This window comes from Neopelma chrysocephalum, unplaced genomic scaffold (genome assembly GCF_003984885.1).
Source record: "Neopelma chrysocephalum unplaced genomic scaffold, ASM398488v2 Primary Assembly neopelma1_25, whole genome shotgun sequence".
Lineage (NCBI taxonomy): Eukaryota > Metazoa > Chordata > Aves > Passeriformes > Pipridae > Neopelma > Neopelma chrysocephalum.
Window position 1 is genome coordinate 20,116,951 of NW_020897694.1, and position 18,882 is coordinate 20,135,832.

The window sequence follows — 18,882 nt, forward strand, 5'->3', positions numbered from 1 at the left end:
CTCCCTTTCTTTCTCTTTCTCTCCTTCTCTCTTTCTCCCTTTCTTTCTCTTTCTCTCTCTCTCTTTCTTCCTTTACCTCCACCCTCAAAGGTACTATACATTACTCATAATGCATCTGTATATTTGCAATAAGGCAGCCAGTTTACTATAGTAAGCCTGATAGTAATGCTGTTGCTTTCTTCCATATCTTTTTTGTTTCATTTCCAGATGAGGAATTGAGGTTGATTTTCATTATCATTTAATTCTTTCTTGTAGACCACTGTAGCCTACTGCAAATGGTGAGAGGAATTCTTTCACGAAATGTTGCTACATGAAATTAAATGGGATTGCAAGTAGTTCACATATATGGACTTTAAAGAATGAAACCCTCAAACCAAAAATAACACCAAAAGTACACAGGCAGTTTATTATATACCAATGAAAACAAGAAACACCAGTAAAAAATTGGGGAAACATTCCAGCTGAATCAAACCATCTCAACACCTGGATTCTGTTAGCAAGTGGAAATCTCAGACTGATACGTGCATTGTGTTGCAGATTTCTCATGGCTTAGTTTCTTGTGATGTGTGTGCTTATGGGTATTATTTAATTAATTTCAACCATGTAATCTAAAGGATTACCGACTGCAAGAAGAAAGGTCATATTTCTCTTATAAGAATTTGGATATGCTTGGAAGTGCTTTTGTCTTTGATTGAGTGATATCATACCTTGTGTTAGATTAAAAATATCTTAATTTTACTTTCCTAATTTATGTATACCTCTTTGATTGCAGAAGGTCATTTTAAAAGCAGAAAAAAGGCCAGTTTCTGAACCAGAAAAAAAAAAAAGAAAAGCTTAACAAATAATCCCCCTAAAATTAATGTTTTCCACAACAGAATCTGTGTTTGAGATAATCCGCATCAGCAATTACGTTATCTGTATTATCTGTATCTTTCCAGTCACCATGTTCTACAGTTGGTGGGACCTTTTCTGATGAAAGTCTCTTCCCACTGAGACTTAAAAGAACTCCACAGGTAGTTTGTATCTGTACACTGAAAAATCCTTTAAAGGAAAAAAGACCAGTAACAGTGGGAGTCAAAAACTAAGCAATCCCAGTATGGGGTATAAACTGGAATCCTTTAATGAACAAGTGAACACAATTTAAGGGCCTCAGGGGCAGGACATGTTAATGAGGAGGACGAGCTATGGTTATTAGGGAATTACACAAGTTTTACTGCAGTTTACCCAATAGGTTAATATTTCCCTCAACTAAGATTACATAAGAGGAAAGGGATTAAAAAGGTTTAGACATGGTCTGGTACAATTATCTCAAAAGTCCTTTCTTGTTTCTGCTGGAGCCAGGCTTAATCCATCAAGATGAACTTTTACAGGTCTTGTGAGAAGGGTCCAGCTCTTCAGATCACGTGATTCTTGTCACTCCTGTTGCCCAAGGTTTCTGGCTTATTGACCCATTAAGCTCCTTTCTGCAGATATTATATTTTAGGGTCCAACAAATAACTATGTCAAACGTATCCTGCAGCCAACCTGCATTTAACATCAAAGAACATTCAGAAAGCAAGAGGAAAAAGACAGGGAGAAGAAAGAAAAACATAATATTTCACACAGCTAGTCATTGTTTATGGTTTTTTGTCCTTTGTTTCCTTTTTCTGCTATGGATTTCACCAGTGGTGATTGCCCTGCACCCCACAGACTGAACAGCATTTCTATTTTCACTATCAGTGAAATTTTGCAAGCAAGTTCTTGAAGTGTCAACAGTTTCTTGTGCAGTTTCTTCCTCCAGGTATTTGCCTTTCTTTTTTAAATAAAGGCTTTGCAACTTTAGTGGCTAAGCTAGCATGTTTGAAATCTTCATCCATTTAGATAATTCCTCTTTTAATTCTTATCTTTATTCTGAATTGAGATGGTTTGCCCTTTTTTGAAGATTTAAAAAAAGAATGAAATTGAAACTTCTGTTTGTCGTTTTTTGCTCCCAGTGAAGGAAAGCCCTTGATTTTCCACTAAACCAGAGGTTGCCCAGAGAAGTTGTAGATGCCCCATCCCTGGAGGTGTTCAAGGCCAGGTTGTATGTAGCTCTGAGCAACCTGATGTAGTGAAAGGAGTCCCTGTCCACAGCACAGGGTTAGAACTAGCTGATTTTTAAGGTCCCTTCCAACATCAGTCCTTCTATGATTCCATGGTTCTATCACATAATGATGTTCTGGATGTATTGTCTTCCTTGTTGTATGCTATGTTTCCTAAATTCTGAAAAGAAAAATAGCTGATTCTTTTCATTTCTGAAATGACTGTCTAGGTTGGCTGAAGTTTAACAGATCTATAAGTCCTCACAGTATATTCTTAAAATTTAAGTGTATCAGTTCATGATCAGTAAATATATGTGTGAAAAACAAGTATAAAGATCCCCTTTCATTCCTTGAGTCACAACTCATATAATTTTTTATATCTTGTAGACTTAAAATGTCTGAATTTTTTGAGCAGGATCTCTTTAGATTAATTACAGTAACCCAACTTTACCTAGAACCTTAGAATCATACATCATATGACCTAAGTCCACTAGTGAAAAAGATCCTCCAGGAAGGAAGATAAATTTTGACAACTGGCATTACTGAAATGCCTACATCCCTTAGCAACTTACAAACTCCTTTTATAACAAAAACAAAACAAACAATTTTGTGAATACATGGAATGTGTAATGTAAATAATTCTCAAATGCTAGTTTTGGTAGATTTGGAATTTCCTGCATTCTTCACAAACAGAACTTGTTCTTTCCATCGATGTCAACTTTAAGCATAACTATACAGACTAATAAATAAAGATGTCAAAGTCTACTGCTCATCTCTGAAAAATGTAGCAATATTTATGTCATTTGTAACACTGAATTTTTATTTTTTCAAATAGAAATTTTTTATTGAAAATGAGAGACATTGCAACTACTTTCAGACATCTAGGCCACTGTTAAAAGAATTTCCAATTCTGTTTTCAAAGGTCAGAACATACCTCATCTTTGCTATTCCAGTAGTGTTATGAAACATGGTATTACTTAAGCAGTCTTTTTCTGTACTGGATAGGTGTTTCTCGTAGTACACATTAAACTTAGATTCTTCTCACAAAAATGGCAAATATGATATTTTTTAGGCGTAAATACCAAATACACATAAATACAAAAGGCCAAGGTACTTATGTTGTTTTATACATCATCAACTGAATGACGTTAAAAATAGAGCAGTAGGTAGTATCTCTATCTTTGTGTAATTAAAAGTTTGGGATTTGTCAAATTCATCTATGATAATAATATGCCTTTATTGGCTGTAAGGGAATTGAAGTACAATGAGTATAGGTTGTACTAGACATTTATTTTTCATGCTGTTCAGAACTTCAGTGGCTCTTAACTGTCACCTTCACAAGATGTTTGGGATGTCAATTCTAATGAAGAGAAATCTGAAAAACTTGCTTTTCTGTTCAGTAAGCTAAATTCCTAAAAATATTGATGTGGATCCTGTGCATCTTACGATGGGAGGTGTTATCTAATTCGATTCCTAGAATGTATAACATTTTAAAAATATGTATATTAACCTCTAATTTTTATGTGTCACTTTTTACTACCACTAAAGCTGGTGGCTTTTCAGGCTAAAAAATAGTATCTGGGCTAATAATCCATATGAAATTTTTATATTATGTCTTCCTTTGATCTTGAAGAGAACATTTACATATCCTGTTAGTCCCAGTACTAGAGAACTCTTTAAAATATTTGTAAATTGTAGGTACAAAAGGGACAGAGTGTTTGGGGTGGAGTACTTTTTAAACAAAAAAGAAATAGTTCCCTAACTAGTTCTTTGCATACTGAAGATAAAAGCTCAGTGCCACTTTTAGATTTAGACATGCTGTCTGTGCTCAGTCTTGTAGGCATGTCTATTCTCCTTATTTCATATTTTGTTTTCATGCCACTTTTAAGTCCTGTAATTATGGTTGGGCCCTTCAAGGAAAGGCATATTTTCCCTGATGAGTAATCCCATTTCATTCAAATAAAATATAATGGAATTACAGATGATATAATGGTATCAGACGTCAGATTTTTTTTCATTTTTTTTTTAATCACTAAAATGCATTCACAAACATAAAAGAAGTGGAAAAAAATGTGAATGACTAACTGGAAAGACTTACTGAGAGCTTCTCTAAGGGTTCAGTTTATGAACCCCTTCATAACTTACCTTGTTCTCCTATTATTTTTTGTCTCTTGCCATTGCTACTCGCTATTGCGATAGGTTATGATTTATGAGTTATGATAATGATTCATGCCTTCATGATTTTATCTGATAATCACTCATAAGTAAAAAAGCAGTTTGTTTGACAAATTAAGCTATTTTATAAAATCTTAAATTTGTTTTTGTCTGTTGCCTTCAAAAGCAGAGAACATACAGGAGATGCAGACTTTTAATTTTCAATGGAAAAAGTAGTTGCTTTTTGAGAGGTATGCAGGAATTTCTGTTCTGATTTTCTTGTCATCATGAAACTTGAACAAAACTCTATTTTATATTATGTGTTAATTTCCCCAGTGATTTTGTCTTAATTATGCTTGCAGTTATGAGGATCAAATTCTGCCTCCCCTCTCTACCTGTGGTAGTAGTTTCTCAACCTTCAAGTTGTAACTAGAAAAGAATCTCACCTGCAGAATCAGAGAATATTCTACGTTGGAAGAGACTCATTGAAGTTATTTTCAGTCAGGTGTTGCACAAAATAAGTGTCATCATCTTACTCACAAAAACCCTTTGCGATGTCACTAATTAAAACTTGTTTAACCTTTCTAAGAAAGGTTGCAAAACGGGAACATAATTTTTATATGTTTAGAAATTATCTTGTTAGAATAGCAGAACTCTTTTTGCCAGAATTCAGGAAAATAACTCTTTGCAACATGAAAAAAATACAAATATTAGTGGGAGAAGAGAAAGAGAGGAGAAAGAAGATGGTAATTTGATGTTTTTCCAAACCCCTGGACTTTCTAACTACATTACAAAACACAAGGACAATAAGTACAATTAAAAAAAAAAATCAGTCTCCAGCGATAAATATAAAACTATCCTCATTTTCTGTTTAAAAAACCTATTATCTCTACCCCTTTATACTGTATTTTAGTTCATATGTCTGTTTGTCTGTTTTCCATCAACAACATTTTATAATCAACCATTACAAGTGGTCTGCCAAAAAGGAGAGGAGAGTGAAAACCTACTACTACCATCCAAAATGCCTGGTTTAATTTTCCATTAAATAATTACTAAGGCCATTTATATCACTGTCATTGACTGATTTATGCATCTACGGCTTCAAGCATCCTTCAAGTATGAACCTTTTCATCAGTTTTCATACTCCAAGGAGACAGAGTTATGATGTGCAATTAATATATTAGTCAATCATCAAACCTGTCCTTAATGTTTTGAGACTCTTTTTTTGCATTGTAACTACTGTAGGCTCAAATCAACCTTCTAGATAAAATGCGTTTTATGAGATTATGAAGAATTCAGAAAGTTATTACTGTTCATACTTGTAAATCTGGATACACTGTATTCATGTTATCCCAAGGAGCACACTTTGTATTCACCACTATTTTATTAGAATTTCCTTAATCATTAGTGAGATGAAAGGCATTTACACTCTTTTCTTCTGATATTAAATTCTTTCAAACAGGTAAGATAAGCCTTGACCTATTTAGAATATTACCTTAACTCTTTAAGGCAGAGTATTTACCTATTTTAAATACCATTCTAGTCAATTCAAAGATGAACTTTCGGGGTTTCATTTCTTTGGCATGTTTCAGATATATACTCTGATACGGGATAGACACCTGTTTTTCTCAGTAACAGGGAAGGTAGAGTAGGTTAGCTACTTTATATATAGATGCTTATGTCATTACTGAGGCTTCACCTAGAGTCAGTCATTACTGCAATGTTCAAGTTTTTTCAGAATGTGCTGGTAAAACTCCTCTTGTAGATGGAGAGTACAGGATCTTGTATACTTTTCTGAAACTATGCCTAATGTAGAAGTCCAACTGGTTGTTTGATGGCTTGCCACGTTACCCAAGGCTAGTGGGTGCGTGTGCTGACCAATAGGACTTATTAACTAATCTATGCTTCCAAAAAGTGTAAGTTAACCATCTGCTTGCAGTAGGTCTCTAGAAAGACTCCAGGGGTTTACAGTTCACAAATCTCTCCTCCTGACCCAAGGGTCTTTATGTGCCGATTTTTGCACAGTTCCTTCTCTTCCACAGGAACTGTTTAATTTCACAAACAAAACCTTACTTTCCAGAATAGCTCCAGAATCCCACACACAAAATATTGCTCTGTACCTTGAGGGAGGCAATTTTTCTAAGTCATCTCCAAGTGGGTCACAGAAACCACAAATAAATTCAATGAACTGTCCCTCAGTTTCACTTAACACAAACTCATGGCATGTCTAATCTCTGCTCCTAAATCTGAATTTACAGAAAATACTGAATTAATGGAATAAAGAATGAATTATTATGGTCCTGGTCTCAGTTAGTGGAGTCAATTAACATTTTGCTGGTAGGAGTAGAGAATGGCTCTGAATTTATTAAACTGTACATTAATTACCCTGCTTGCTTGAAAAACAGAACAACAAAAAAGTCTAGTATTTAAATGAAGTGTGGCGCCAGTCCTCAAGTTGTTTATTTTAATGGTGCGTCCTCAGTAAACTGTACTATATTGTGAGATTTTACAGATTGTTTTTAAATGCCTTGTGAAATGAAGAATAATCAGCCTTTGGAAATTGAATATTACACAGATTCTTCTGTGTCTTTTGTACTCAGACATGGGAATGCTAAAATCACTCTTTATGAAGTTTAGATATGAAAGGAGCTTTTTAATTCTCTCACTGAATGTTAGCAATAACCTCTGAATTCTTGTACCACATCACAATGCATACCTCAAACAGAGAAATAACTCTCCGAAAAAAGAGAAAAAAAAAAGCTGTTTGAAACTTCAATTTTATCATGGTCACCTATAAAACACAGAGTAACTTACTGTTTTCTGGAAGTAGGCAGAAATAGAATATACTTTATAAGCTCCAGGTTATTTGCAGTAGTAAGTAATTATAATATCAGGGTTGAACAGTTGCTGTAAATCTGTAGTGTGGGTATTTGCCCTACAGAAGTGAGACAACTTCAGTGACCAGACTACTTCTGGGGAAAAAATGAATATACTTTTGAGGGATCTTATTTAACTTTACATGTGGGAAATTTAAATGTCTACATCTGAGTCAGACATAACTTCATTGTGTAAAATGAAAGATCTGTTCTGCTCTCAGATTTTTCAATGGGATTAATTTCTGGCTCATTTCTGTGGCCAGGAAGGGATACAGTAGCAGATACATATGAATTCTGGTAAATGGATTTACCTTAGAAAATATTATGTTATTTATGTCAGTATCCATGAAAACAGAATTTACTGCTGTATTGAACATCCAGTTTTTGTAACTAAAATAGTCTGCAAAATTTCAAAACTATATAAATAAAATAAATTTAGGATGCTAAGAATTTAAAATGTGGGCAATATAAGATTTTAAGGAGCTCAAAACATAGGACTGAACAGTGAATTCATTTGCATTTATTACTCAATATATTTTGCATTAATTAATTACTAATTTTAGCATTAGTATTGATTGCTCCATTCCTTATAATTATGTCAAACGCTCCAATAAGGTGAGTCTCATACTGTTAATCTATTGTGTTTTTAAAGTCATTTGAATCCTTAAAATTTCTTAAACTCAAGCTCACATCTTCCTTCTTTTACTTAATGGTTAAAATCAAAATATATGAATTATAAGGTATGACAGGTGAAGGAACAAATAATTTATAAATTAAATGTTAAAGGACTTCAATTTTTTCTCTTTTCATCTGTATATCAGACTAATGCTTTTTCTGGCAACTGAAGTAATTACATTATTTTCAGTGGAGCATGCCACTAAGAGCTCATAGTTTTGTAGGTGCCTTAATCAGTACATATGCATATAATATACATATACATATACATATACATATACATATACATATACATATACATATACATATACATATACATATACATATACATATGAGGTTTTAAGAAGGTTTTCTGTAAAAAAGAAAAAAAAAGAGAGAGGGGATTTTAAAATAAAAATGAAGACCTGGGCAGTAAATTTCAACATTTATTTGTATTTAAGGAATTTAGATCAAAGCAACTCACTTGAGAGAACAAATATGCTATTATTTAATTGTACTTTCTTCTATATTGTTAATTTACGTGTGTTAGCACAACTGAAAGTTGTTTAATTCTGAAAGTAACTGATGTAGTATATAATAGAACACTATTCTTGAGGCAAAATAGAGAGTACTGCTCCTATCCACCAAGAAAGCTCTGATATTATGGGATTTAAGTGCTCCCATAGGTCTTGTGTTAAGGGGAAAAAACCCAGAAACCTGATGGGGGAAACTGTTTTAAAAAAATAGATATAATTCCTTGTTTCCTCAGAGATCCTAAAAGAATTCTATGCCAATTTTAATAGATGATGTACAAATAAAGTCCCAAGCCTTTGCTGAATTTTCTGAATGTATTCCTATCAAATACATAAAATTGTAGTGTTAAGTGGACCATTCATGATAAACATTAAAATATTGTAGGATTAAGACTTGTTAATTCTTAATCCTACTGTGATATGGCAACATACTACTGATTGTGCTGGAAAGGTTGTATGTCTTTACCATATTTATTATCAATAATTATTTAACCCTCTTTATTTCAAGGTATTTCAGGCATTTTAGTCTAACCGTACTGGTATAAAATAGATGAAGAAATAGTACCACATTTTGAGAAAAACCTGTAAGAGAGAGAGAGAATAGATTCTTACTCAGTGAAGCCTCTGATATTTGATAGAACTCCATGGTCTTCAGTGGTATATAAGCACGCTCTGTAAATAAACTCTTAATTTTGTTACTGAAATGAGACCTACAGCACAAACAATACCTAGTGCATGCCTACTAAAGAAAGGGTAAGTTTAGTGTGAGTGTATTACAGAATCATTTAGATCAGACAATGGTTATGCCTTTGGAGGTAGACATTATAGAGACAGTAACCACTGAACAAAACTGGTATTAGAACTTCATGAATACTGTTCACTACACAAAGATAGATTAAATTATGCCTTAAATTATAAATCTGGGACACGTCAATCTTGAATATTCTCTCTGATAGCATGAATTCACACTCTTCCTCAGCATAGTTCATGAAAAACTTATTTTCTGATTAGCTTTTCGTTTAATATCAAATAAATACTTCCCACTGCTTCCTCTAGAGACTATTTTTTCTTTTGTTCTTGCTAATAAAAAAATAATGTATTACCACCACCATAGTTGTCCTTTATGTTTTTTGGGTTTTTTTTCCCCGCAAGTATCTGTCTCCTTTCTTCTGAATCAGCAGGGCAATTGTTCATAACCATTATTCATAGGGCATAGCTTTCCCCAAGCCTTTTAACAAGTTTTCTTATTTTATTTTCCTAACTCCCTGCAGGTTTTCCTGATTTGTTTATTTTCCCCACCTCTTTATGAGTTGTACACCACTCTTTTTTCCGTGGTGTTTTACTCTTTACTACGATGTCTTTCCATCTTTTTCATTTCCCATGCAATATAAATCTTTTTCTTTTCATTCCTTTGTGAATTAAAAGACGTCTTACGTCGTGACTAGCTTTGGCAGTGTGCAAATCAGGGGGGTGGTACAATACAGACTCAAACCACTTACTATACTTTCCTCACTATCACATCATCTTCCTGACATATCCTCTTTCCCAACTCTCTCTCTTTCCTGCTGCAATCTTTCCTTATCCATCCACTTGTGGATACTGCGATCAATTAAAATTTTGTCTGTGAGGCACACATACACCTCTCAGCTATTACCAAGTCAAATAAATTGCTTGGACAGTAGCCTAGACTCTTTGGGAATATGCTACATGGAGTTTTAAATGCATATTTTAATCTGAATGAGCTTGTCTATATGGGGATATACAAGGAGGTTAGCTCGTAATATTGAAGGAGCAATTAGAAATATGGGGAAAAAATAAAGCAAGTAATATACTAATTTCAAAGTGAATGAAATTTATAGAAGAAACTATAATAAAGAGGCAGATGGCAACAAATTATTTAAGTGCTATGCCAACTTTAATAATCTCAGCCATTTATGGGGTTTTCTAATGCTGTTTCTTGTATTTTTCCCTGCAAAAACCTTGTTCATTCATCTCTTCATTGATGATTTCTAAATGTTTCTGAGTCACTTTCAGTATTCAGCATGAACAGCTCTAGCACTTTCTTTGAAATACAGAAGGAAATCTGCTTACAAACACATGGAAAGAGCTAAGGATATTCAATGTACTGCATAAACTAAGTTAAAGAATCATATGGCTTAATCTAGCTACGCTGATAAAAAGTGAGGGCTCATGCTTTAATGATGCTTTAAAGTAGAATTCCTTCTGCTTTATTGATTTATTACAGTACAGACAATAACAGAGATATTTTGGCATGTATTTATTAGGTTTTCAGGATAATACTTTGCTAGCTGAACAAATTTTTTTTACTCAGAGGTTTCATATCACTTAAATTAGCCATCTAAAGCTTGGTCAAAATAGGAAGATAAACATCCCCTATACACTTCTAACTTTAATAGATCACTCTATAGCAATTCCCAGTTTTCTCCACTAAATAACATAGATGAGATGTTAAATAGAACAACATGAAAAAGCAATAGGGAATCACTGAAACCTATGATTTTTAGGAGAAAGGATGAGACTGTTTATTTGAAAGACAAATATCTCTCCTGGACTTTGTCTGATCTTTGAACAGAGTGGTATCTGCATATACTCTAAACCTTAAAATGAAAACAGGGAAGTGTCACACTGTTTTTGAATGCTAAAAATCCATCTGAAATCTCTTCTGCTTTTTACCTTCAAAATTATTTGTGAACAAGTCATGAAAAACAGATGGGGAAAAAAAACCCTGAAACAACTTAATCTATAGTAAATTTTTGGGAAGTGGTCATGCAGTGATGTGATCCCAGAACTCTGCCTGCACTTAATTTGTAAAGGAACTGCAGAGAAGAAGGACAGAGTTCAGGAGAGACAAGACATAAGGGATTCACTGTGTGGGATTTTTTTTTTCCCTGCAACCTTTTATTTAGCAAGGTAAAGAATGCTTTATATAGATATAGATATAATATATAACTTCAGATATAGATAGATAATAAAACATAGATCACAGAATCACAGACTATGCTGGGTTGGAAGAGACTCACAAGGATCATCAAATCCAACTCCTGGCGCTGCACAGGACCATTCTCAAGAGTCACACTAAGTGCCTGAGACCATTGTCCAAACGTTTCTTGAACTCTCTCAGGCTTAGTGCTGTGACTGCTTCGCCAAGGAGCCTGTTTCAGTGCCCAACCACCCTCTCTGGGTGAAGAACCCTTTCCTAACATCCAACCTAAACGTCTCCTGACACAACTTCAGGCCATTCCCTTGGGTCCTGTCACTGGTCACCACAGAAATGAGATCAGTACCTGCCCCTCCTCTTCCCCTCACAAGGAAGTTGTAGACTGCAATGAGGTCTCCCCTGAGTCTCCTCTTCTCCAGGCTGAACACACCAAGTGACCTCAGCCACTCCTCATACGGCTTCCCCTCAAGCCCCTTCACCATCTTTGTTGCCCTCCTTTGGATGCTCTCTAAGAGCTTAATATCTTTCTTATATTGCAATGCCCAAAAGTGCACACAATATTCAAGGTGAGGCCGCCCCAGTGCAGAGCAGAGCGGGACAATCTCCTCCCTCAACAAGCTGGCGATTCTTTGCCTGACACCCTCCAGGATATGGTTGGCCCTCCTGGCTGCCAGGGCACTGTTGACTCATATTCAACTTGCAGTCAAAGGGAGCCTCCAGGTGCCTTTCCATGGCACTGCTTTCCAGCATCTCATTCCCTAGTCTGTACAAACATTCAGGGTTGCCCTATCCCAGGTGCAGAATCCAGCACTTCACCGTGCTGAACTTCATATGGTTGGTGATTGCCCAGTCCTCTAATTTGTCAAGGGTCTCTCTGCAGGGCCTCCCTGCCTTTGAGAGAGTCAACAGCTCCTCCCAACTTGCTTAGTATTCCTTCCAGTCCTGGGTCCAAGTCATTTATAAAGATGTTGAAGAGCACAGGACCTAAGATGGAACCACTAGTTAGAGGTCGCCAGTTTGATGTTCTCCCATTCACTATTACCCTCTGTGCTTGACCCAATATTATACTAAGAATTACATTATTTCTAAGAAAACAAAAAAGAGCAATGTAGAACTCCTTCAGAGCCCTCTAGAGATATTTTGCCACTTGGAGAAAATTATCTCACGATACACTTACTGAAAAATTTTAAAAAATTCTATGACATTTTCTGCTAACTTTGTAAACTCTTGAAACAGCATCTCAAAAGATTCATTTTCTGAATAGGTCAAGGTAAATAGCAAAAAAAATTCCTTTATTGACGAAGGCATATGGAAAGTAGGATTCAAAGATAACTTTAGGGGTTCATGAGGTGGCAATGACAGTTAATGTTGTGCGCCTCAAAAGTTTAAACTACATTTAAGAAAAGAAAAACACAAAAAACCCAACTAAACATCCTTCCCCAAAAAAAAGAAACCAAACCAATCAAACAAAAACACAGTAAAGAACAGAAGATAAACCTTTTGAGGTGAACTATCACAAGATTGTATTTTATATGCACTATATTCTAACACAAATCTCTGCTAGTTGGTACAGATTGCAAGAGTTACTAATTTATCCCAAAGAAACATACTAGATTTCTGGTCTGCAGCAGCTGTGACTCAAATGTTTGATAGATGAGAGACACCTTGTTAAGGAGAAACCAAAATTCCAAGTGTATACAGCTTTCCCAACTATCATCTCTAGTCTAATATGGAAATGGTATTACTAAATGTCTGTAATGCTGTTTGACACATTTTAATGACTGTGCAAATGAAAAGTATTAATCTACAAAACATCCCAGAGAGGAGAAAGAACAGATTAATTTTTTTTGGTTCAACTCAGTTGCTTATTGAGTTCATTGCAATGATACTGAAGAAGTGACATTTAGAATGAGAGAACAAATGTTAAATTTCAAACACTGTCCAAGTGTTTAATGATCAATAACTTTACAGGATTTAGAACTTTATCTTTTATTGTTTATATCTAGCTGTGTTTTACATATCAGGAGGCTGTTGTGTTTAGAGAAACTTCTTGCAACAATATCCATTCTTTCTCTTTTTTCTGTCTTAGTACCCTGTTTAATCAGGGCAAAACAGATGTTCTGCAAAATTGTAAAAATGTCTTTGTCTCGGTCTGGGAACTTGAATAGGACACAATGAATGATGGCAGTGCCTTATAGGTATTTATACACTGAGATCTCTGAAAACCATATAATTATTGTAGAACTAGATTAGATCTTGGATCAGCTTCAAGGATTTTGTGCTGAAATTATGTTTCCTTTATTACAGAGTAATAATAAAAAGAACTATAACTTTTCTACTTCTGTCATCAATATCATTGTACAACTATTGAATGCTATTGAATTGGCTGAAAGTCTCCACTGAGAAATGTTTTTTTCTGTATATTCTCATCAAACAATGATGAGTGAATGAACTCCATACACCAGAATAAAATGTGGTGAAATATGCTGACATTGATGTAATTCTTCGTTGTGGTGTTAATACATTCAACAGAGGAGGTTTTTACAAGACACTAATATGAGATATTCAGCTTGTGGACATCTTGTTTGTTACCAAGATTGGTATTTTTCAAAGGGTTTTTTTATTAGGTTTAGGATTTTCCCCCAAGTTTTTACAAGAATAGTAGATCCCTACTAACTTTTGTATATTCTGATCCAAATTAACCATTTTCAATGCATTTGTTAGTATTCAAATTTCATACCACTTTTTACTCTTTTTCAGTTTTTAATACATGAAAAGTTATTTTGTTTAAATAAAAGATCAAAAGACCGGTTTATTATTACTGTTTCAGGTTCAATGCATAGATCTCTGAGGAAATAAATCTGTAGCAGATAATTTAAGTATTCCAAATTTAATTTATGCAATAAGCATCAAACTGGGAAAAAGAAGTTACTGATTTTGCATTTCTTATATAGTAAAAGAACTCACAAAATTAACCTGTGTTAGAAACAGTTGATCAATTATAGTTTTAGAAGCACTTAGCTAAAATGAGATTACAGGAGACTGTACAATATTCACTGGTGGACAGAGTAAGAAAATATTATTACATTTATGTTGTTATTTAAGTATAAGTATTCAAAAAATGCATGGTATTGAATCCTCTGAACAAAGTAGCTATTGAGAAGCATAAGTTCTGAAATGGTGGACAATTCATCCTCAGTACCACAAAAAGGATGACAATCAAAACAAAAGGAAAAAGTTCCTTGAACATGACAGGTGGAAAATATGACAAATATGGGCACTGAAAGAAAATGAGGCTGCACACACAGAGTTCAATTTCGGGACTTGTCCGCTGATCTTTCCATCGTTCCCCTTTTATTAGGGTTCCTTTGTAAACAGCACCCGGTCTTTTAGTTAACTGGAATTCCCAGTATTGTCCATAACCAGTGCCTTGATCCCACACATTCACCTTGCATCATGTGGTGGCTGTGTTTAGCTATGAGAGAAAAACACTCGCTATCATGCAGACCATTCAAAGTGGTTTTTGCTTTGAGAACACAGCACTATCTTTATCAAAAACACCGGTTAAGACCAAAACACTCCTTTTTGATCCTAATTACCTGAATGCAGATGCTGCTGGCTCAATATCTTCCCACAGAAAACTTTTTAAATTATATTTTCTTAAATGTTTACAAAAGCCATGTTTAGCAGTTTTTCTTCATAAGGCTTCTGAAACAAGTAGGAGTAGGAACCCAAAGTGTCAGTTGAGAAATCCTGGAAATCCTTTCTCTGGAGAATTAAAACTGTCTCTAACTAGGAACTAGAAGCTCCAATTAAGGAGCTGGAGAACCTGGCACCTGAGATTGCTAGGAATCCTTAGAGTTTTAGTTTCTCATAAATTGTCTTCTCAGTAACCTAAGATGTTTCTCAGAATCCACTAGCCAAAGTCTTCTAGGTACCATTCAAGTGACCTGTTTTTTAGTTAAGGAAGTGACTTAAATCAAAGGCAGTGGGGTACAAATCAACTCTCAAATTATATACATATATTTAAACATCTGCAATGCAGACATGTAAATGTGAGCTACTGACAACTCTCCTAGTGTTGACAATGGAGTCCAAATAATCCCATATAAACTAGAGTTTCTCAGTTTACCTTGGTGTAAACACTTTAAGTTAATCAGCTGAATGCTCTCTAAACATCCATAGAATCCTAGAATATCCTGAGTTGGAAGGAACCAACAAAGATCATCAAGCCCAACTCCTAACCTTGCATGGGACAGCCCCAAGGCACTATGTTTCTGAAAATATTGTACAAATGCTTCTTGAACTCTCTCAGGCTTGGTGCTTTGACCACTTCCCTGGGGAGCCTGTTCCAGTGCCCAACCACCCTTTTCCTAATGTCCAATCTAAACCTCTCCTGATACAAATTCATGACATTACCTCAGGTTTTATCAGTGAGAGAATCACTATCACCTGAGAGCAGATCAGTACCTGCCGTTTCTCTTCCCCTCACAAGGAAGCTGTTGACTGCTATGAAGCCTCCCTGCAGTCTCCACTTCTTTAGGCTGAGCAAACCAAGTGATCAGAACTGCTCCTCATATAGTTAGGAATGGATTTATATTTCATAGCTCCATTAATTGCCATGGAAGCTTAGACTCATCCTTCACATAGAAATCCTTTCATGCAAATACTTAAATCGATTTATACCTACAAAATTCCTTTTTCTTAATGAAGTACATTTCTGTCAGGGAAATTCAAACTCTAAGCAGTTTATGGACAGTAAATCCAATTTTTTACCATTATTGTCTTTTAAATGTCAAACATGGTATGAAAGAGGGGGAACCATAATCCCTATTTATTTCCCCTATTCTGTTGAATAGTATGTATTCATCATACTATATTTTTATTATCTCTTTTCCTTCTTTATCAAAGGAAAATAATTTCGTTCTTTCTAGCCTTTTATACAAGAAAATATCTCCATTTCCATTAGTGAATACCTTAATTGGTTCTCCATCTTCTTTTTTTTACCTCTTGGTAGGTTGTTTCACTTCGCTTTCAAGGTCAAATATTATTTTGGTGTTAGAGCTTTCTTTTTTCTCTTTTCCCACCTCAACTTCAAATTCTTTTTCACTCTTCTGTCAACAGATGAACACTGAACACAGTCTTCAGTGAACTATCTGCAGTCTCTTTCCTAAGATGATACAATAGATAAAGAATATGCTAAGATGCATGAATAGTGATGTTTCCCTTTAATAATTGTAGTTTAAATTCCTTTTAATAGAGGAAATACCAGACCTGCAGGAAGTACCTCTGATCACCTGTGGATAATTTATTTGTATTTAAAATATATACATTTTTGTATGAGTAATGTAATTAATTTTCACAAAATTACAGTTGGCAATAAAAGTTGGTATTATTTCAGGAAAAAAAAATGAGTTCTTCTGTAGTGCTTTGAGTTTAAACTTAATTTTTAGTCTACCTTTCCAATACACCCTTGAAACATTACCAGTATATCACTATTTATCTGTGGAGCAACTGCTGTGCATATTAGAATTAAACAGTTAAAACAGACTACATAATAGCATGAACTAGCTCACAACTACTCAAATTATTGTACTTTCCAACAAATATAAAGGTGTAAAAGCTACAACAACATCAAAACCACCAAAAGACTGGAAAAGGAAAGCGTAGTTAGAGAAAAAAAAATTTCTGCGTGGAATATTTAAAATGTCCTTTTCTATGACTTAAACGTAACTTAGAAGGAAATGAGCAGTTAATGGGAAGCAAAACTTAAACTTGACAAGTGAAACTGCCGTCAGTAACTACACAGTTGAAGACAATGAAATTGTCAGCTGACTTTGTAGACATCTGAGGAGCCTATATAATAGAACATATGAAGAGAACAGAGTAGGAGCAAAGATTTTTGATAACAAAAGTTTAGGTTAAGAGGATAGTTTGGAAAAAGTCAAGGACAAAAGACTTCCAGAAAGCTGGGGGGGGCAGAAAAGCATCAATAATGTATAGAGATGACAAAAGAAGAGTTACTACAGTCCAAGAAACAGAAAGCTCATAAGAAAAATCAAACCTGTGGAGATCTCTTATGTTTTGGGTTGTTTTGGTTTTTTCTGGTAGGGCAGAGGTTTTTCTCTCTTTTGGAAGAAACAACCGAAAAGGTTAATTGAGGTAGAATTCAGAAGACCTCAAAAGGAGAAATAGTGACATGAAGTAGTGGTGAACTAGCAATGATTGTGACAGTGGGGTTTTTACACAGTAGCTTAATGGATGAAGTGACATGGGAAGAATTCAGACATACTGCCTGAAGCTTTAGGGAGAAAATTTATGTGGCCAAACTGCAACTGGAGATGAATCTGACCAGAAATGTGGGGGACAATAGAAAGAGTTTTTCTAACATATTAATGGCAATAGGCTGTACAGAAATATCAGTGGCCCATTACAGGATGAGGATGGTCACCTCACAAACAGGCAGAGATGGCAGAGACAAGGCAGAGATGTTTAATGCATTCTTTGCCTCTCTCTTCAAGACGAATGACAGGCCAAAGGGGTCTCAGTGCCCTGACCTGCAGAAGCATGACTGCGAGAATGATCAATTCCCAGTTGATCCTGAAATTGTGCGGGATCTGCTGCTCCAGCTGAATCCCTACAAATCTATGGGGCCTTATGGGATTCATGTGAGAATCCTCAAAGAGCTGCCTGATGTCATTGCAAACCCTCACCTGATGATTTTTGAGAAGTCTTGGGATTCCGGAGAGGTCCCAGCTGATTGGAAGTTGATGAACATTGTCCCAATATTTAAGAAGGACAAGGAGGACCCTGGAAAGTATAGGTTTGTCAGTCTCTCTTCAGTGCCTGGTAAAGTTGTGGAGAAGATTATTGAAAAACACCTGAAAGACAACACAGCCAGCACAGCTTCATGACAGAAAAGTTCTGCTTATCAAAACTGATTTCCTTTTATGACAGGGTAATCCACCTAGTTGATTAAGGGATGCCAGTTGAAGATTTCAGTAAAGCTTTCAATACTGTCTCTCACAGGATCCTTCTGGACAAAATGTCCAGCACACAGCTAGATAAACACATCATGTGGTGGGTGAGCAATTGGCTCACAGGTCAAGCACAAAGGGTAATAGTGTGTGGGGGAACATCAAACTGGCGACCTCTAACTAGTGGCTCCATCTTAGGTCCTGTGTTCTTCAACATCTTCATAAATGACTTGGACCCAGGACTGGAAGGGATACTAAGCAAGTTTGCAGATGACACAAAACTGGGAGGAACTGTTGACTCTCTCAAAGGCAGGGAGGCAGTGCAGAGACACCTCCAAAAATTAGGGAGACGGACAGTCACCAGTATGTGAAGTTCAACAAGAGAAAGTGCCGGATTCTGCACCCGGGATGGGGCAATCCTGGTTTTGTGCATAGACTAGGGAACAAGAGACTCAAAAGCAGTGCTGTGGAAAAGGACTTGGGGGTCATGGTCAATGGCAAGTTGAATATGAGTCAGCAGAGCCATGGCAGCCAGGAGGGCCAACCGTGTCCTGGGGGGCATCAGGCAAAGCATCGCCAGCTGGTTGAGGGAGGTGACTGTCCTGCTCTGCTCTGAACTGGTGCGGCCTCACCTTGAATATTGTGTGCACTTTTGGGCATTGCAATATA